The sequence below is a fragment of the Bombina bombina genome, chromosome 3 (assembly GCF_027579735.1).
Source record: "Bombina bombina isolate aBomBom1 chromosome 3, aBomBom1.pri, whole genome shotgun sequence".
Lineage (NCBI taxonomy): Eukaryota > Metazoa > Chordata > Amphibia > Anura > Bombinatoridae > Bombina > Bombina bombina.
The window spans coordinates 903,326,918-903,341,205 of NC_069501.1; positions in this window are offsets into that span (position 1 = coordinate 903,326,918).

Consider the following 14,288-nt stretch of genomic DNA (forward strand, 5'->3'; position numbering starts at 1 on the left):
TTGGACGTCGCCGGAAGAAGATGGGTCCGCGGTGGAGGTCTTCAGGATGGAGCCGGTCGTCATCGGATGAAGATAGAAGATGCCGCTTGGATCAAGATGGTTGCCGGTCTGGATCGCCTCTTCTTCCCGGATAGGATGAAGACTTTGGAGCCTCTTCTGGACCTCTTCAGCCACCGGATGATGGATCGCCAGCCCCCGCTTGGGTTGGATGAAGATTTTGGAGCCAGGACGGATCGGTGATACCTGGTGAGGTGAAGACAAGGTAGGATGATCTTCAGGGGCTTAGTGTTAGGTTTATTTAAGGGGGGTTTGGGTTAGATTAGGGGTATGTGGGTGGTGGGTTGTAATGTTGGGGGGGGGTATTGTATGTTTTTTTTTACAGGCAAAAGAGCTGAACTTCTTGGGGCATGCCCCGCAAAGGGCCCTGTTCAGGGCTGGTAAGGTAAAAGAGCTTTGAACTTTAGTAATTTAGAATAGGGTAGGGCATTTTTTATTTTGGGGGTCTTTGTTATTTTATTAGGGGACTTAGAGTAGGTGTAATTAGTTTAAAATTGTTGTAATATTTTTCTTATGTTTGTAAATATTTTTTTATTTTTTGTACTTTAGTTAGTTTATTTCATTGTAGTTATTTGCAGGAATTGTATTTAATTTATTTATTGATAGTGTAGTGTTAGGTTTAATTGTAGGTAATTGTAGGTATTTTATTTAATTAATTTAATGATAGTATAGTGTTAGGTTTAATTGTAACTTAGGTTAGGATTTATTTTACAGGTAATTTTGTAATTATTTTAACTAGGTAACTATTAAATAGTTCTTAACTATTTAATAGCTATTGTACATGGTTAAAATAATTTCAAAGTTGCCTGTAAAATAAATATTAATCCTAAAATAGCTATAATATAATTATAATTTATATTGTAGCTATATTAGGATTTATTTTACAGGTAAGTATTTAGCTTTAAATAGGAATAATTTATTTAATAAGAGATAATTTCGTTAGATGTAAATTATATTTAATTTAGGGGGGTGTTAGTGTTAGGGTTAGACTTAGCTTTAGGGGTTAATACATTTATTAGAATAGCGGTGAGCTCCAGTCGGCAGATTAGGGGTTAATAATTGAAGTTAGGTGTCGGCGATGTTAGGGAGGGCAGATTAGGGGTTAATACTATTTATTATAGGGTTAGTGAGGCGGATTAGGGGTTAATAACTTTATTATAGTAGCGCTCAGGTCCGGTCGGCAGATTAGGGGTTAATAAGTGTAGGCAGGTGGAGGCGACGTTGAGAGGGGCAGATTAGGGGTTAATAAATATAATATAGGGGTCGGCGGTGTTAGGGGCAGCAGATTAGGGGTACATAAGGATAACGTAGGTGGCGGCGCTTTGCGGTCGGCAGATTAGGGGTTAATAAGTGTAGGTAGCTGGCGGCGACGTTGTGGGGGGCAGATTAGGGGTTAATAAATATAATATAGGGGTCGGCGGTGTTAGGGGCAGCAGATTAGGGGTAGATAAGTATAACGTAGGTGGCGGTCGGCAGATTAGGGGTTAAAAAAATTTAATCGAGTGTCGGCGATGTGGGGGGACCTCGGTTTAGGGGTACATAGGTAGTTTATGGGTGTTAGTGTACTTTAGAGTACAGTAGTTAAGAGCTTTATAAACCGGCGTTAGCCCATAAAGCTCTTAACTACTGACTTTTTTCCTGCGGCTGGAGTTTTGTCGTTAGATGTCTAACGCTCACTTCAGACACGACTCTAAATACCGGAGTTAGAAAAATCCCATTGAAAAGATAGGATACGCAATTTACGTAAGGGGATCTGCGGTATGGAAAAGTCTCGGCTGAAAAGTGAGCGTTAGACCCTATTTTAAGTGACTCCAAATACCGGAGGTAGCCTAAAACCAGCGTTAGGAGCCTCTAACGCTGGTTTTCACGGCTAACGCCAAACTCCAAATCTAGGCCACAGTTTCCATCAACAACTCTTAGTAGGATACTTTCACTGCCAATCAACCTTCCATGCAGTAATAATAGTAAAGTTCCAGTAAACTACACAGAACATTTCAGTACAGCAGTAGCGAGCTTAGAAAAAATATGTAAACAAGAAAGTGCAAGATGAACTTACACTCCCAGTGGGGGTAGAAGAAAGAGGTACTAAAATTTTTAGTTCAATTTTCATTTTCAATAGTTGTCTCTAAGGTCTTGATGTTCAAGGCATTATTACAATAGCGCTAAGTTCTAAAGATATCTGCATTGTGCATAATCAAAATTGCAGGTGAAATGTTCTAAAGGAATCAAATAATTGTTTGAAGGTAGTCTCGCAAAGAGGCATTTTAGTACACTTCACTGTGGAAAATAAGGGTTCTCTGCCATTGGTGGAATGTTCAAAGCAGCATGTTTTTAAAACATGCCCCCAATGCACTGCTGAGATCCTGATGTCATCAGAATGTTCAAAGGCAGGGAGCTCTATACTTTCCTAAGGAAGGCACAGCAAAACCTTTGTGTTCTTTGTGGCTATTGAAGACTTCCTCTGCTGAGCCTAAACTATTCAGCAGCATACAAGAATGCCATATATTTATCCTACAAAAAATATTTTCTGTTCAAGCCTACAGAAAATATACCCTTATCCACTCCATTTCTACTTAAAGGGAAATGCAACTCAATCATTTTATTTCATGATTCAGATAGAGCATACAATTTTAAACAACCTTATAATTTAATTCTATTATTACATTCTCTTTGTTCTTTTTGTATCTTTTGTTAAAATCAGGGACATAAGTTCAGGAGAATGCACGCATCTGGAGAACTGTATGGCAGCAGTTTTGCAAGAATGCTGTCCATTGCAAGAGCACTAGATGGCAGCACTATTTCCTACAGACACCTACCGAAGTATCTCTTCAACAAAGAACACTATAGGAATAAAGACAATTTGTTGATAAAAGTAAATTGGAAACTTTTTTAAATTTGCATTCTCTCTGAATCACAAAATAGTTTTTTTGTGTTTCATATCCCTTTAATCTAGCTTCATCCACACGCTCACACAGCTTTTAAACCAACATCAACGCTCACACAGCTTTTAAACCAACATCAATTTATGAGATAGAGGTAAAATATGTCCTTTTTGAGCACTCGGGGTGAAATGTTGCTGTTCATTGGTCTGAAGTAACCAAGGGGTCAATCACAATCCTTTAGAAAATCTAATAGCTTTTTACAGAAAACCACTATTAAAGTATATGGGGATTCTTGAAGAAAATCATTAGATATTTGTTTTTAAAAAGAAACTGATTGACCCCTAAGGGTATAACCTTTAATATCTTTCCAATACCTAGCTATTTATTATTCTATGCACCCACCTCTTTCAATCTTCTTTCTTAAATTATATGAAACAAAATAAAATATAACCCCATCAACTAATGTATTTAACTAATGAAAATTAAACAGTATTATAATTTATAGACATTATTTCTTTTGCTTTTACTGTAAAATAACTCTGATGTGCTTGTTCCATGCTCCCTAGAGAAATTGGTCTTCCTGAAACCCCTGCCACAAAGTTGAAAGCACCCAGTTGTTTAAAATGTTTTTGTATCCTGTCGCATTAAGTTGAACCTTCACTAGCACTAAGGGGCTTGGCCCAAACCCTAAAAAACAGACAAATAACTTTATCACTTCTCCAAGTTTTGAAGTAGGCATTATGCATTCTGGTAGGTAGTGTTCTCCTGGCATCTGCAGCACTCAGATTCATCCATCAGACAGCCAGATAGTGAAGCCTGAATCATCACTCCAGGGAACACGTTGCCACTACTCCAGAGCAGTAGCAGACCTACTCAACAGTGGGCCCTGGTACAAGATTTTTTTTGGGCCCTCCCAAAAGTAACTTAGTCAAATTAGTCCAGGGGCCTTGTGCTTTACACCACTCCAGAATTGTGCATGTTGATGTGAGGCTTGTGTACAGCTGCTCAGCCATGCAAACCAATTCCATGAAGCTTCTGATGTATATCTTAGTAAATCTAAGGTATTTTATTTCTTAGGACTTTAATAACAGGAGTCAAGTCAAGCGGGAATGCATGGGAATGAAGTTCCTGCACTATTTTTGCAGGAGGAACTAAGTTCCCACTGGACAGAGAACAGAAAGGCTTCAGTAAACACTGCTGCTGGTGGTGGGAGGAGCTGGAGCACAGTCTGGTAGGAGGAATAGTGAGATCCTCTAGTAATGGGCTGTAACACTTCCTACACTACACCTAATGCAAGCCTGTTAGCTGTAGTGCTGTGTGATCACCCCACACTGTGTAAAACACATGGTACTTACATTTCTGTGTGACTTTCTCTGGGGTTATTTATCTCCCCTCAGCAGAAACAGGACTTTTGCACCTTACGTTGGATAGACTCTGTGACAGAGGAGTCTCAGGCCCAAAGGCAACCATTCAACCCTTCATTGGATTAAATTTGCTTTCATTAAACCAAAGTGTATAGATTATATACATATAAATACAGTGTGTATGTATAAAACAATATTTCTTTCATGTAATTGGCAAGAGTCCATGAGCTAGTGACGTATGGGATATACATTCTTACCAGGAGGGGCAAAGTTTCCCAAACCTCAAAATGCCTATAAATACACCCCCACCACACCCACAAATCAGTTTTATAAACTTTGCCTCCTATGGAGGTGGTGAACTAAGTTTGTGCTAGATTTCTACGTTGATATGCGCTTCGCAGCATGCTGAAGCCTGGTTTTCCTCTCAGAGTGCAGTGAATGACAGAGGGATGTGAAGGGAGTATTGCCTATTGAATGCTATGGTCATCCTATTGGGGATCTATTTCATAGGTTCTCTGTTATCGGTCGTAGAGATCTCTTCTCCTACCTCCCTTTTCAGATCGACGATATACTCTTATATACCATTACCTCTACTGATTCTCGTTTCAGTACTGGTTTGGCTATCTACTATATGTAGATGAGTGTCTTTTGGTAAGTATGTCTTATTTTATTTATGACACTCTCAGCTATGGTTTGGCACTTTATATGTAAAGTTCTAAATATATTTTTTATACTTATATTTGCCATGATTCAGGTTAATCAGTATATTTCCTTCATTCAGACTGTCAGTTTCATTTTTTGGGAAAATTTTTCAAATTGACTTTTCTTTCTAAATTGCGGGCTGTTAGGCTCGCGGGTGCAAAAAATGCTAGAATTTATTGCGTCATTTTTGGCGCGAGACTTTTTTTTGGCGCAAAAATTACGTTTGTTGACGTTTATGACGTCATTTCCGGCGTCGTAGTTGACGCCGAGAGTTTTCACGTAGTTGCATCATCTATGACGCTCATGTTTGTTGCAGATGTTTTTGGCGCCAAAAAAATTGTCAATTGTGGGCGTCATACTTGGCGCCAGTTTTTTTGACATTTTTTAAGTCTCAGTTTCCTTTTGCTTCTGGTTCCTAGAGGCTTGTTCTGTTTGCATTTTTTCCCATTCCTGAAACTGTCATTTAAGGAATTTGATAATTTTGCTTTATATGTTGTTTTTTCTATTACATATTGCAAGATGTCACAATCTGACCCTGTATCAGAATCTACTTCTGGAAAGCTGCTGCCTGATGTCGGTTCTACCAAAGCTAAGTGCATTTGTTGTAAACTTGTGGTAACTGTTCCTCCGGCTGTAGTTTGTGTTAGTTGTCATAATAAACTTTCAAAAGCTGATAATATTTCCATTAGTAGTAGTCCATTACCTGTTGTTGTTCCTTCAACATCTAATGTTCAAGATATTCCTGTTAATGTAAGAGAATTTGTTTCTAATTCTATTCAGAAGGCTCTGTCTGTTATACCACCTTCTAATAAACGTAAAAGGTCTTTTAAAACTTCTCATAAATCAGATGAATTTTTAAATACCCGCCAGCATTCTGATTTATCTATCTCTGATGAGGATTTTTCTGGTTCAGAAGATTCTGCCTCAGATATTGACACTGACAAATCTTCATATTTATTTAAAATGGAGTTTATTCGTTCTTTACTTAAAGAGGTGTTGATTGCATTAGATATGGAGGAGTCTAGTCCTCTTGATATTAAAACCAGTAAACGTTTAATTTCGGTTTTTAAACCTCATGTAGTTATTCAAGAGGTTTTTCCAGTTCCTGATGCTATTTCAGATGTAATTTCTAGGGAATGGAATAGTTTGGGTACTTCATTTACTCCTTCTTTAAGGTTTAAGAGACTGTACCCTTTGCCGACTGATAGATTGGAGTTTTGGGAAAAAATCCCCAAAGTTGATGGGGCTATCTCTACTCTTGCTAAACGTACTACTATTCCTATGATAGATAGTACTTTCTTTAAGGATCCTTTAGATAGGAAGCTTGAATCTTTTCTAAGGAAAGCTTATTTATGTTCAGGTCATCTTCTCAGGCCTGCTATTTCTTTGGCTGATGTTGCTGTGGCTTCAAATTTTTGGTTGGAAGATTTAGCGCAGCAAGTGCCAGATCATAATGTGTATAGCATTGTTAAAGTGTCAGTAAACATTAAAAATAATGTTATATTATTCTGCCCATAGTGCAGAAGTATATAACATTATATTAGCGCAAATGTTTTAAAACAAAATTTCCCCTTTGAATTTTAAAAAAAACCTGCTGTTTTACAGACCCGCTCTCTGTGATCTTCTGAGCGGATCTGTTTTTTTCAAACAGCACATCGGGCCACCTTTATAGTCACAGCCCGGCCCGACCGCGCCATAGTACTAAGTGCAGCTCGCTCCTGCTCTGTCAGACAGCAGGAGCGAGCTGCACTTAGTGCTATGGCGCGGTCGGGCTGAGCTGTGACTATACAGCTGGCCCGATGCGCTGTTTGAAAAAAACAGACCCGCTCAGAAGATCACAGAGAGCGGGTCTGTAAAACAGCAGGTTTTTTTTAAAATTCAAAGGGGAAATTTTGTTTTAAAACGTTTGCGCTAATATAATGTTATATAATTCTGCACTATGTGCAGAATTATATAACATTATTTTTAAGGTTTACTGTCCCTTTAAGCTTCTTCAACATGCTAATAATTTTATTTGTGATGCCATTTTTTATATCATTAGAATTTATGTCAGGTATATGTCTTTAGCTATTTTAGCTAGAAGAGCTTTATGGCTTAAATCTTGGAATGCAGCTATGACTTCTAAGTCAACGTTGCTATCTCTTTCTTTCCAAGTTAATAAATTATTTGGTTCTCAGTTGGATTCTATAATTTCAACTGTCACTGGGGGGAAGGGAGCTTTTTTGCCTCAGGATAAAAAATCTAAAGGTAAATTTAGGGCTGCTAACCATTTTCGTTCCTTTTGCCAGAATAAGGAACAGAAGCCTGACCCTTCCCCTAAAGGAACAGTTTCCAATTGGAAGCCTTCTCCAGTCTGGAATAAATCCAAGCCTTTTAGAAAATCAAAACCAGCCCCCAAGTCCGCATGAAGGTGCGGCCCTCATTCCAGCACAGCTGGTAGGGGGCAGGCTACGATTTTTCAAAGATGTTTGGATCAATTCAGTCCAAAATCATTGGATTCAGAACATTGTTTCTCAAGGGTATAGAATAGGTTTCAAGATAAGACAACCTGTGAGAAGGTTCTTTCTCTCACGCATTCCAGTGAACCCAGTAAAGGCTCAGGCTTTCCTGAAATGTGTTTCAGACCTGGAGTCATTTGGGGTAATTGTGCCAGTTCCATATCGGGAACGGGGTCTGGGGTTTTATTCAAATCTGTTCATTGTACCAAAGAAAGAGAATTCTTTCAGATCAGTTCTGGATCTAAAAATTTTGAATCGTTATGTAAGAATACCAACATTCAAGATGGTGACTATAAGGACTATTCTGCCTTTTGTTCTGCAAGGGCATTATATGTCCACAATAGACTTACAGGATGCTTATCTTCATATTCCAATTCATCCAGATCACCATCAGTTCCTGAGATTCTCTTTTCTAGACAAGCATTACCAGTTTGTTGCTCTTCCTTTTGGCCTAGCAACAGCTCCAAGGATCTTCTCAAAGGTTCTCGGTGCCCTTCTCTCTGTAATCAGAGAGCGGGGTATTGCGGTGTTTCCTTATTTGGACGATATCTTGGTACTTGCTCAGTCTTTACATTCTGCAGAATCTCACACAAATCAACTTGTGTTGTTTCTTCAAGAAAATGGTTGGAGGATCAATTTACCAAAAAGTTATTTGATTCCTCAGACAAGGGTAACCTTTTTAGGATTCCAAATAGATTCAGTATCCATGACTTTGTCTCTAACAGACAAAAGATGTATGAAATTGGTTTCAGCTTGTCGGAACCTTCAGTCTCAATCATTCCCTTCAGTAGCTATGTGCATGGAGGTTTTAGGTCTCATGACTGCAGCATCGGACGCGATCCCTTTGCTCGTTTTCACATGAGACCTCTTCAGCTTTGTATGCTGAATCAATGGTGCAGGGATTATACAAAGATATCACAATTGATATCCTTAAATCCCAATACTCGACTATCTCTGACTTGGTGGTTAAATCACCACCGTTTAGTTCAAGGGGCCTCTTTTCTTCATCCAACCTGGACTGTGATTTCAACAGGTTTCAGGTTGGGGAGCTGTCTGGGGGTCTCTGACAGCGCAGGGGGTTTGGAAATCTCAAGAGGCGAGATTACCAATCAATATTTTGGAACTCTGTGCGATTTTCAGAGCTCTTCAGTTCTGGCCTCTTCTGAAGAGAGACTCGTTTATTTGTTTTCAGACAGACAATGTCACAACCGTGGCGTATGTCAATCATCAAGGTGGGACTCACAGTCCTCAAGCTATGGAAGAAGTATCTCGAATACTTGCATGGGCGGAATCCAGCTCCTGTCTAATCTCTGTGGTTCATATCCCAGGTATAGACAATTGGGAAGCGGATTATCTCAGTCGCCAGACGTTACATCCGGGAGAATAGTCTCTTCACCCAGATGTGTTTCTTCAGATTGTTCAGATATGGGGGCTTCCAGAAATAGATCGGATGGCTTCTCATCTAAATAGGAAACTTCCCAGGTATCTGTCCAGATCCAGGGATCCTCAGGCGGAAGCAGTGGATGCATTGTCACTTCCTTGGAATTATCAACCTGCTTATATCTTTCCACCTCTAGTTCTTCTTCCAAGAGTGATTTCCAAAATCATAATGGAACGTTCGTTTGTACTGCTGGTGGCTCCAGCATGGTCACACAGGTTTTGGTATGCGGATCTTGTTTGGATGTCCAGTTGCCAACCTTGGCCACTTCCGTTAAGACCAGACCATCTATCTCAAGGTCCGTTTTTCCATCAGGATCTCAAATCATTAAATTTGAAGGTATGGAGATTGAACGCTTAGAGGTTTCTCTGACTCAGTGATCAATACTATGTTGCAGGCTCGTAAATCTGTGTCTAGAAAGATTTATTACCGAGTTTAGAAGACTTACATTTCATGGTGTTCCTCTCATAAATTCTCTTGGCATTCTTTTATAATTCCTAGAATTTTACAGTTTCTTCAGGATGGTTTGGATAAGGGTTTGTCTGCAATTTCCTTGAAAGGACAAATCTCTGCTCTTTCTGTTCTGTTTTACAGGAAAATTGCTAATCTTCCTGACATTCAGTGTTTTGTGCAGGCTTTGGTTTGTATCAAGCCTGTCATTAAATCAATCTCTCCTCCTTGGAGTCTTAATTTGGTTTTGAGAGCTTTAGAGGCTCCTCCGTTTGAGCCTATGCATTCTTTGGATATTAAGTTACTTTCTTGGAAAGTATTGTTTCTTTTGGCTATCTCTTCTGCTAGAAGAGCTTCTGAATTATCTGCTCTTTCTTGTGAGTCTCCTTTTCTGATTTTTTATCAGGATAAGGCGGTTTTGCGGACTTCATTTAAATTTTTACCTAAGGTTGTGAATTCCAAAAACATTAGTAGAGAAATTGTTGTCCCTTCATTGTGTCCTAATCCTAAGAATTCTTTGGAAAAATCTTTGCATTCTTTGGATGTGGTAAGAGCTTTGAAATATTATGTTGAAGCTACTAAAGATTTCAGAAAGACTTCTAGTCTATTTGTTATCTTTTCTTGTCCTAGGAAAGGTCAGAAAGCTTCTGCTATTTCTTTGGCTTCCTGGTTAAAGCTTTTGATTCATCATGCTTATGTGGAGTCGGGTAAATCCCCGCCTCAGAGGATTACGGCTCATTCTACTAGGTCAGTTTCTACTTCCTGGGCTTTTAAGAATGAAGCTTCTGTTGATCAGATTTGCAAAGCAGCAACTTGGTCTTCTTTGCATACTTTTACTAAATTCTACCATTTTGATGTTTTTTCTTCTTCAGAAGCAGTTTTTGGTAGAAAAGTTCTTCAGGCAGCTGTTTCAGTTTGATTCTTCTGCTTATAATTTTAGTTTTTTCTTTATAAGATTAAAACTTTTTGATTTGGGTTGTGGATTATTTTTTTCAGCGGAATTGGCTGTCTTTATTTTTATCCCTCCCTCCCTCTCTAGTGACTCTTGCGTGGAGTTCCACATCTTGGGTATTTGCTATCCCACACGTCACTAGCTCATGGACTCTTGCCAATTACATGAAAGAAAACATAATTTATGTAAGAACTTACCTGATAAATTCATTTCTTTCATATTGGCAAGAGTCCATGAGGCCCACCCTTTTTATGGTGGTTATGATTTTTTTGTATAAAGCACAATTATTCCAATTCCTTGTTTGATGCTTTCACTCCTTTCTTATCACCCCACTTCTTGGCTATTCGTTAAACTGAATTGTGGGTGTGGTGGGGGGTGTATTTATAGGCATTTTGAGGTTTGGAAAAACTTTGCCCCTCCTGGTAGGAATGTATATCCCATACGTCACTAGCTCATGGACTCTTGCCAATATGAAAGAAATGAATTTATCAAGTAAGTTCTTACATAAATTATGTTATTTTGTAGGACTTGACCCCTGTTTAATAACATTTACTCATGCTCATTTACAATATATATATATATATATATATATATATATATATATATATATATATATATATATATATATATTTATAAGAAAGGTGATTAGGACAAAAACACCAATATGAAATTAATAACAAATGTTCTAAGCATTATGTGAAACAATGTATTGTTTGTTGATTTCACCTCTCCCATAAACCCATGAAGTTAATCCTTTGTGAATTATTCTATATTTAAGTATATTTTCTGCTATCTAAATCAATTATCCTTTCCTGCTTGTAAAATGATTAATGTTTTCAGTGAAGAAACAATTCACTTTGCTGCGCAAAGCGTGAAATGCTCTGCAGGTCTATGCTGCAATACAGGGGTCATACTTCAATGCTTTTTCAGGAAAAAACTGTGTTTTCCACTAAGGACATTAGCAATGTTTCAAACATTGTAATACAACCAAAAGAAAATTAATTAGCTAATTAAAAAGCGATATGCACGAGCAAAGCACTTTTACTTTTTTTGAAGAGCTTTTTAAACTTGTGGTTAATCAGATTGCGGTCATTTTTAATCATCAGAAGATTTGATTTTTACTGTTAATAAAAGAAAATTAAAGCTCTGGCCAATATTCTTGGCCGAGTTTCGATAGAGATGGAAGATTATAGTGAAATATAACTAACAAAGATTTGATTATGGTTTAAGGGGAAATCACATTATCTCTCCGGATGAAAGAACGCTCAGTTGACATATCATCTGAACAAGTGAAAAATTATTACATTAAAAAATAAATATATCAGAGTTCTTGACAAATTTGTAATAGGGGTATCATCTTTTGGAATAACAACTTATACAAGATCTATTTTGATATTGCTAAAGTTATAAAGTTTTTGCTTCTACAGCCAACTACCCTTTTCTGAATGACCCTTGGCTGGTTGACAAAAAATTTACTTTGGCCCACTGAAGAAACAGTAAATGCTAAAAATTATTATACTGTATGTTAATCATTGAATCATAAACTATACCAAAGTGCTTTATAGTTCCAATTTAATGCCCCCATGTGTGCTTGTAGGCTAACATACAGAGAATTCAGAATAATGAAAAGAGTGGTATCCTATAAGTCTATTCACACTGAACCCCAGCGAAGGATTCAACATTTTGATAATTATGAAACAATTATGAAACTGTGTAGTAAGTATGATTTATACGTTTGCATTTATAATTTTGTTGTCCATTTTATTTATAAGATGGTGTAATCCTTATTCACATATGTTTTTGTTTGTTCTGTTGACGATTACAATGGGGCAGTGAGGTTTATTGTATAAAATTATATTTTATTAGTTCACCTGATATAGAAGCCTGTTAGAAATGTATTATTGTAGGGTATTGGCATGGATTGGAATAGATTTTCTTTGAAATCCCTGTGAAATATATTTTTCACTGGAATTCTTATGGATTGATATGGGACCAATGTTTGCTGTCTGTTTTATTCTAGCTAAAGTAAGTTTCTATAATTTCATGTTCCTCCACTTTTTTTCTCTATTCAACCTAAATTAGAAAATATTGGTAAATTGAAAAGTTATTCAAAATTCCATGCTGATTTGAATCATTGAAGTTTTAACTTTATTGTCCCTTTAAATGGACAGTTTACCCCAAATCTTTATCTTCTTGAATTTTTTCCCAATGATCCATTTTACCTGCTGTAGTGTATAAAATTGTTAACAAATAGCTCCTTAGGGGCCTATTTATCAAGCTCAGTATCGAGCTTGATGCCCCGTGTTTCTGGCAAGCCTTCAGGCTCACCAGAAACACAAGTTATGAAGCAGCGGTCTAAAGATCGCTGCTCCATAACCTGTCTGCCTGCTCTGAGGCGGCGGACAGACATCACTGAAAATCAACCCAATGCAATACGATCGGTTTGATTGACACCCCCTGCTAGCGGCCGCGAATCTGCAGGGGGCAGCGTTGCACCAGCAGTTCACCCCAACTGCTGGTGCAATGATAAATGCCGACAGCATATGCTGTCGCATTTATCGATGTGCGGCGGACATGATCCGCAATATTGCATTTGAAAAAACTGATTTAGCCTGTAATATCCATACCTATACTGAAAGTTTCTATACCTAGGTATAGGCTATTGAGAAGCTTTGTAAACACAGCCAGCAGAAGAAATTACACTCACAGTGGGAGGTGGAAGAGATAAAGCTCTAAAATGTTAATTTTCAATTATTTTTCTAACTATTGTACAGAAATAAAAAAGGAAAGCAGTTGATTGATATGATAACAAGATCTGATCTGTCTGCAAGCCAAACCTTTTTTGATGGTCTGTGTTTTCAATGAGCAAATTCAGGTATTTCTTTTGTGAAAAGAAGCATAAATGAGAAATTTCTCATACATTTTATATGCTGTAGCTGGTATAACAAGTCATGGGGAACACATTCAAGGAAAAACAATTTTACAGTGAATTGTCCCTTTAAGTAACACTGGAGACTAGGCATATGCATTTGCAGGTTTTTTATGCCTCCGAATGTGGAAGAAGGTGGCTGTTTGTGGCATTCGGCTTGTTTCAGAACACACTAAGGGCCACATTATGAGTGGCGCGCAGACTGTTGCATGCAAGCGATATTGGGCTTATCGTACTCATGTATTACAAGTTGAAAGTAAATGCGTTTGCTCGAGTGCATTTGAATTTAAGGTGTGTCGGGAAAGCACAACCTCAGAGCTCTGGTTAACTGTTACACTTGAATAGAAAGTTTCACAAACACATAAAAAACATTAAAATGTAAAGTTACACTCATAACACCATCTAATAAAAATTATTGAAAAAAATTGCCAAAAAAAGTTGAACTCCCTCCTCTGTGTCAACTTCATAGACTATGAGAAGGCATTTGATAGCTTGGATAGAGAGACCCTGAAACTCCTCTGCCACTACGGTGTGCCAGATAAACTTATAAGAATCATTAGGAACTCTAACAAGAAAATGACCACGGAAGCCTTCCAAATGAGGCCCGGAGTCCAACAGGGTTGTTTGCTCTAACCTTTTCATTTCCTGCTGGCCATAGACTGGATTGTGAATACATCCACAGCAGGAAGAAGAAATGGGATACAGTGGACACCTTGGACAAAGCTCAATGACCTGGACTTTGCAGATGACCTGGCCCTACTCTCCCATACTCATCATCACATTCAAGAGAAGATAAACAATTTGGCAGCCACATCAGCGCAACTTCGCCTCAGCATTCATAGGGAAAATTTTTTTTCCTGAATGTTAACAATGCCAGCACAGCTGCAGGCAAGAGATTGCAGCCGTCACCTACCTGGGCATTGCCATAAACAAGAAGGGCAGCACAGACACTTGCGTCAAGGCAAGAATTGGCAAAGCAATGGCTGCCTTTATCCAGCTAAAGAAGCTCAAAGGAC